We start from the raw sequence: 7986 nt of genomic DNA, 5'->3' as shown, positions 1-7986 counted from the left end.
CCCACATTATTGTCACCACCGTCAGATATTTATAAAAAGCAATAAAATCAGGCAACTACAAAGTCAACTACATTCCTGAGGACCCATTTTCAAACATTCAGCTCCAGTGCAGGATTTAAGATCACACAGGTTCCTGTAAGGTCGCTTTTTCTATTAAACTTGTTCATAATTTTGGACACTGCTACTTTCACAACCATAACATGTCAACACTGTCTGTTTTATTTTTAAAATATATATTAGATTCGATAATGACATAATGTATACTGTTAAAGAAGAGGTCTGAAGTAGCCAAACTACATTTATAATGTGAACAACGTATGCATATCATGTGAAAGACTAGGTTTTTGTCCCCAGTGTCAGTCGTCACCACTGTCAGGTTGGTGGTGGTGACAAAAATCTCAAAATTTGACAGTGGTGACAAAAATCTCCAAATGGTCCTCAGCAGAGTATAGAATATAACTGTTGATCATTACTTTGCTCAAGAAAACACCAGAAAAACATGTGAAGTTTTACCCTCAGTCGGTTTCGTCCAGGTCCGAGCGCCCAGTAGATATGCAGCAGCAGGACGCTGAACTGGGTCTGGGTCGACCGCTGTCCTCTTGCTGCTGTTGGTCCCTGGATGTCCCGGTCCTCCTCGCTGCTCCCTCGTGATCCTGGCCGCCTCTTCTCGCTGCCGCTGATCTTCTCTCTTCATTTCTTCTCGCTCTGATATCGTGCTGGACGACATGAGGCGAGATGGTGGTTTCCTCCCAGATGGAAAGCACACAGGTGGATTCGGCTTTTCCATCTGAGCACTGAAGAGACGGACCAGCTTGTCCCGGGGCAGCTGGGTCCAGGTGGTGGTCGGGTCTGGCTGCGTCCCGGTGGCCTTCATGCCTGCCTCTGGTGAACTGGTCACAGTGGTGACAGGCAGAGGCAGCACGGTGGATGTTCCAGGCTGGGGTCTACTGTGAGGACAGCTCGTCTCATTCCTCCTGGACAAGGAGCCTGGTCTGGTCCTCTTGGCTGCAGTGTAGGGGAGAGGCGGCTTGGCTACGGTACCCCTCAGGGGCAGCTTGGTCAACTTGTTGACCTGTGATGGACCGGCCTTGGGGTATCGCTGGGGCTTCCTGGCTGCAGGGTATTGCTGCACCTTCTTCGCCCTTTTTGATGGTAGGGGCATTGGCTCAATCAAAATAGCCAAACCTTCAACAGAGACAATAACAAGATTTACCACGAGTGTAAAATCTACAATAGTAACATGTAAGACTTAACAAAATAACTGGGAATTATTTGCTTGTTTACTTTAAAACTGTTGATTCTGAAATCTTCACAATCACCTCACTTTCACAAAACTAAACTGTAAATTAAGGGATTGGTGGTTTCTATCAATAATCAAGAAAACACAAAAAAAAAAAAAACATGCAAAGTTTTACCCTCAGTCGGTTTAGTCCAGGCCCGAGCGCCCAGTAGGTACGCAGCCGCGCACCGCTGAACTGGGTCTGGGCCGACCGTCGTCTTCCTGCTGCAGTCGAATCCTGGATGTCCTGGTCCTCCTCGCTGCTCTGTCATGGTCTCCATCCTGATGAAAATCTCAATCTGCTAATTTTGATCAGCTTCTATTTCTGATTAAATTTAAACACAAACACGATGACGTCACTGACTGGAGCACGTTGCTTTTTTTTCTTTAGTCACCACGTGATTTGTAGTGAGATTACATCTAGAAACCCTGAATTCACCTTCCTGAGCAGTAAAAGTATACGGGCAAACACAGCAAACGACAGCCACACAGCCAGACTACGAAATGATTTATTCCATGTACTACTCACTCACTACACCAAGTAGCTTCTCCCCGTTTTTCTAAATTGTGAAGGCGAAGCTGCCAAATATGCAAATGAACCACGAATTCGCAGAAATACATAAATAAACGAGGATATCTGCGTGAATAGTCGTCTGAAAGTCTGTTGCTGCGAGTATAAATATATTTGCTGTGGAAAGCGCAGCTAAACCGATATCGGCTGGATAAACGGAGACTATTTTAATTAGTAAAACATGGCGCCGGTCCCGCGCTGAAGGGTTAGAGGTCACAAACCAGCCGGTTCACGCAAAAAACAACATTTTACTTGCTACTCACCAAAAACGATGTCGCTCCTCTCGGTCGCTTTACAGCTCTGAGGATCAACAAACTCCGTTTCCATGACAACGACGTTCTCGTCCGACGCGACGTGCGGCGCAGCGCGATTCTAACATTAAACACGGAGGCGTTTATAAAACGCGACGGCGATTTTAAATAAAGCAAATAAGGATTTTATGTTAATTTGGTAATTTGATGAAGCTTCATTAAAGGAGTAATAAGATGTAATACATGCAGTTAAATACTAAAACCAGTAATAAATAAACTTTTTGTAAAGTCCAGTTTTTAGAACAACTCCGTTGACCAGTAATTGCTAGACAGGGTAGAAGCTATTTCGACTCGAGCACGCAGTGTTTCCTTCATAATGCCATTTATTTTGATCAGGAAAATGTGAGGCCACCTCAATCACTTCCGCCTGTACAGGTGAGCTCGCCGATGGAACTATTTTACCTGCTCATGCCCCTGTAAGTGTTTAACCCTTTTTATTCCCCCTCTTCACTTATTCCTGCATTGTGCTGCGCTCTGAAAGCCGCTGTTTTCTCCGGTTTGCGCGTCTGAAGTGACAGCGTTAACCACGCCCACTTGTCGCGCTGAACCCCGCGACAAGAAGTGGGGTGTTTCACTGTATTACGTGACATTACACCGTAATGAGTGACTCTAGTGGCGCTGTGTCATTATGCGCTTTTTACGTGACGCTGGGACTGTCCCTGTAACTACTGGTTGTAAGTTCCTCTGGATCAGGGCGTCTGATAAATGCTGTAAATGTAAAATGGCGCCAGCGTTCTTATAGCAGGGAAGTCGTGCTTTTAAAGTATACTGGCGACGATAAAGTATTGTTTTGTGCTCAGAATGTACAAATTTCGGGGAATATTTATTACGTGAACGTATAATGTGAGCTGAGCGCAGTGACTCCTTGCTGGTTTATGAATATTAACCTGTGATGTTCCAGTCATAATTGCACATATCTAAACGATGGGCTATTTTTCATGTTATGAAATAAGACATAAACATTGTTTTTGTGTTTATTTAATGCTTGAGTAATATTAAATATGAATGAAGGATGAATGCCTCTGGAAACAGAAAATCTTTCTGCGCTCTTTTTCTATTTATAGCTGTGAACATTTCACTGTCGGTAGGGGGCGCACACGGAACCCCCACAACTAGTCTCCTTAACCCCATCTCCAGCCTGGCTCCTTGCTGCAGCGTGCACATCACCACGGTTAACCAGATGCTTGCACATCACCACGGTGACCAGATGCTTGCCTACTCCTTCCGACCTGTTGCCGGTGCGTGGCGCTGCACTGCTACCTGAACTCTTTCATATACCTGCCCTGTTGCATGAGCATCAACATGGCAACCAGAAGTTGTTCCAGATCACCTCTGCCCCTGCCCTGTTTCCATGAAGCTCTGCCTGCTCGTATATTCACCCCACAGTCTGCTTCCAGCTCCAGCCCCATGTCAGCGAATACTGCCTCGCCTGGAGATCGGCCTTGACAGTATGAACAACCACAACAGGCTTTTTTTGTTTTTCAAACCACTGAGAATTTTCGACTCCAAAGATCATGAGATTAAGTTCAAATATTATGTACAATCAGTAAATAAATTATTTTTTTAAAAATCATGAAAATAAGTAAAAAATGAGCAAACAAAATAGGTACAAATTCCTTTGTTATAAGAACTAAACTTGTAGTTGCATAATATGTTCAAAAACAGTTATTCTCTACTGTGGAATAAAAAGTGTACGTTGCATTTTTGCATATAACTTTGGGTATTCCTGTGAACCCAGGAACCCTGCACCTTCCCTTTTTTATTATTACATTATTGGCCAGTGTGAAGTATTGGTCGTGGACATCTTGGTTTGGAATGGGAGCCGTGGGCCCTTGTTTCCTCCTCTTCTCCTGTATTTGTTGAGAAATCCCACCACTGGTTCATACTTTCTTCCTGGCACTTTGAATTTCACAATGTGGTGGAGGGATGTATAGCCATGCAGGATGTAGTAGAGAGCCATCTGAGTGGCGTGTTCCCTGGTGTCCGAGAGGAACTGCTAATGTCATCTTCATTATCACTGGTATCTGTTTCAGAAACATAAAGTTTGAGTCAGTAAAATTGCAACCAGAAGAAAAACAGCTTGATATTACACATCAAATTTGATGTTAAAAATCTGTATTGGGGGTAGAGATACACTTCTGGTATTTTTTTGGTGTCAGTATGTCTTTTACACATTGTGTTGTGTAAAAGACATACAGTAAATCTGTCAAAAAGGAATGAATGTGCTTTTTAATGCATGAAAGTCTTTAACTTTGCTCAATTTTACTTCAGATTGTAAATCTGGAAGCTGAATTTTACTAGCCCATGATGGTGTACGGTCATATACACTCTGACAGTGTGAAAGTGGTGTTTTCCAAAGATGCCGTACTTTTAACTGTAATTCAACATGTGCTCCAGCAGGTAGGATTTTTTAGCAGGTTCAACAAAACACTCATTAGATGTAGTGATTGGTTGTTTTTTCAGTTCAAAGAAATTCTGGTGACACTGAAGTGCTGAATTCTGAAACGCTAATGACGTACAAACTACAGATCCCATAATGCAGCGCACACTTTACTGAAAAACCGAGTGCCCGGCGCACTGAGTTCGCTGAGGATCTGAAGTTTGTGTTATTAGCGCTTTGTATCGCTGGGCCTTAATAATGAATATTTAAAGTGATCTCACGGGATGCGGGCAACGAGTTTGACACCCCTGCCTTAAAGAATATATTAAAATGAAGGAACTAATAAAGACCAATTTGGGCAAATTAAATAGAAATTAATAATAGATAGAATTGTGAAGAGCATTACAAATTCATGACAACGTAGATTCATGACAACCTAGCATTTAGATATTTAACATTTTCTTTGCAGTCAGCAAAGTATATTAATTTTTGGGACATTTCAGAATCTGTATGATTTTCTACAAAAATCAGATCATATGTCACATTCAGCATCTCAGCATGCAGCAATGTTGCCGTCATATTTTAACATGAAGACACAGCTTCTGTACTGGCACCTGTATATATTGTCTTGACTTTTGCGTCCCGGTGGGGGAACCAAGACAATAAAAATCACTTTTCAAATTTGCCAGATTATGCATTCTGGATTTTGTATGACACCTTGGCTTCCAGATGGTCATTTGTTTAGGAGCTCTACCAAGTTCCAAGGCTCTATTGATGAATCCGCTCAATCACAATAATTTGCTGTCATAGTGTGTTCATTTCATTCCATGAGAAAAGTGTCAGTTGAAGTCTGAAGACTACTTGGATTTCTGTCTTTGAGTTAAATTAATGCAAACCGGATTCCAAAAAAGTTGGGACACTAAACAAATTGTGAATAAAAACTGAATGCAATGATGTGGAGATGGCAAACGTCCCTATTTTATTTGTAATAGAACGTAGATGACAGATCAAACGTTTCATCTGAGTAAATGTATCATTTTAAAGGAAAAATATGTTGATTCAAAATTTCACCGTGTCAACAAATCCCAAAAAAGTTAGGACAAGTAGCAATAAGAGGCTGGAAAAAGTCAATTTGAGCATAACGAAGAGACCAACTAACACTAATTAGGTCAATTGTCAACATGATTGGGTATAAAAAGAGCTTCTCAGAGTGGCAGTGTCTCTCAGAAGCCAAGATGGGTGGAGGATCACCAATTCCCACAATGTTGCGCAGAAAGATAGTGGAGCAACATCAGAATCATCATCAACTGTGCATAACATCATCTGAAGATTCAGAGAATCCGGAACAATCTCTGTGCGTAAGGGTCAAGCCATAAAACCATACTGGATGCCCGTGATCTCCGGGCCCTTAAACGACACTGCACCACAACCAGGAAATCACAGAATGGGCTCAGGAATACTTCCAGAAACCATTGTCAGTGAACACAATCCATTTACATTTACAGCATTTATCAGACGCCCTTATCCAGAGCGACTTACAATCAGTATTTTACAGGGACAGTCTCCCTGCAGCAACTTAGGGTTAAGTGTCTTGCTCAGGGACACAATGGTAGTAAGTGGGATTCAAACCCGGGTCTTCTGGTTCATAGGCGAGTGTGTTACCCACTAGGCTACTACCACCCAATCAACCGTGCCATCCGCTGTTGCCAGCTGAAACTCTACAGTGCAAAGAAGAGGCCATTTCTAAGCAAGATCCATAAGCTCAGGCGTTTTCACTGGGCCAGGGATCATTTAAAATGGAGTGTGGCAAAATGGAAGACTGTTCTGTGGTCAGACGAGTTACGATTCAAAGTTCTTTTTGGAAATCTGGGACGCCATGTCATCCGGACACACTGCTCCCTGGGTGCCTGTCATGGCTGCCCACTGCTCACTCAGGGTGATGGGTTAAATGCAGAGGACAAATTTCACTGTGCACCGTGTGCTGTGTATCACATGTGACAGCCACTTCACTTCCATTACTGTGCTTCTAGTTAGAGCTCCATCTGGTGGTCATGGATGGGATTGGATGACACACCGTGACATGGACGTTATGACAGAAATACGTGGCTGCAGTAGCTATTGCTGCTGTACTGGGTTAACATTTACATTTACGTTTAAGGCATTTATCAGATGCCCTTATCCAGAGCGATTTACAATCTGTAGTTACAGGGACAGTCCCCCTGGAGCAATTTTATGGTTAAGTGTCTTGCTCAGGGACACAATGGTGCAGGTGCAGTTTCACCCACCACATACGCTGGGGGCTGTACAGAGTGTAGCAGAGCTGCATCTGAAACAGGCAGAATACTAATGGCTATCCAGACATGAAAAGGTGAAGCGAGGTGTTACCTGGGAGGAGGAAGAGCAGGCAGATAGGTCCATGGCACTGATGGCTGCTGACAAGAGACTGACTCTCGTCCTATTGCGGTCTCATGCCGAGTAAAGAAAGCTGTTCACTGATTGGTGGAGGAGAATTGTTGAGCAGTCACATCAGCAGGTTGGGAACTCAGTACCAGCTCATGAGGTGGTTCTTTTGGACTTGATTGAGAGAAGGTGCTTGATTAATACAGTTTGCTTGACTAGGCAATTGAGGAACAAGCTCATTCAGACTGGCACGTATAAGCATCTTGCACAATAAGCATGTTACTGCGTTCAAGTAAGGAGGTTACAGAACCTGACATGGCAGCGGATGAGACCCATAAGTGAAAGTAAAGTGATTGTCATTCTGAAACACTGTAGCACAGCACACGGTGACGGTGAGCAGGGGGCAGCCATGACAGGCGCCCGTGGAGCAGTGTGTGGGGACGGTGCTTTGCTCAGTGTCACTCCAGTGGCACCTTGGCAGTTTGGGATTCGGGACCGGCAACCTTCTGATGCGAATACAATAAATATTCAAGGAAAATTCTTTGCATTCTGTGCTTCAACTGGTCCCAGACCTGCTCTATGGGGTTCAGGTCAGGGGACAATGGCCATACCATGAGGCACTCCAACTTCCTGAAGTGGAGCTGTGACAATTCTGCCAGTGTGGTGGAGCATTATCGTCCATGAACAGAAAGTTGGGGGTGTGCTGGCGGAATTGAGCCCATCATGAACTCGGTCAGTAGTTCTGTGTCTTAATGAAAGTCTGCTGGTGACACTTTGGGACACATCAAGTTCACAAGCAACATCTGACTGCCACTGACCCGAAGGCGCGCCATGGCCAGGTGACTCTTCTCGTCCGTTAAGTGACGTTGTGTGTTCATGGCTGTTTGAATGATGAACTTGGAATGACTTACTGACAAAACTAGCTGTTTATACCCACAGAATGTTGAAACTGATGCCACATTGAGAAAGGTTGTTTCTTGATATTGGCCCCAATATAAGGCAAACATGTACACATTGAGACCATTACATGGAAAACCCAAAATGA

The sequence above is a fragment of the Denticeps clupeoides genome, chromosome 1 (assembly GCF_900700375.1).
Source record: "Denticeps clupeoides chromosome 1, fDenClu1.1, whole genome shotgun sequence".
Lineage (NCBI taxonomy): Eukaryota > Metazoa > Chordata > Actinopteri > Clupeiformes > Denticipitidae > Denticeps > Denticeps clupeoides.
This window is presented reverse-complemented; position numbering follows the sequence as displayed.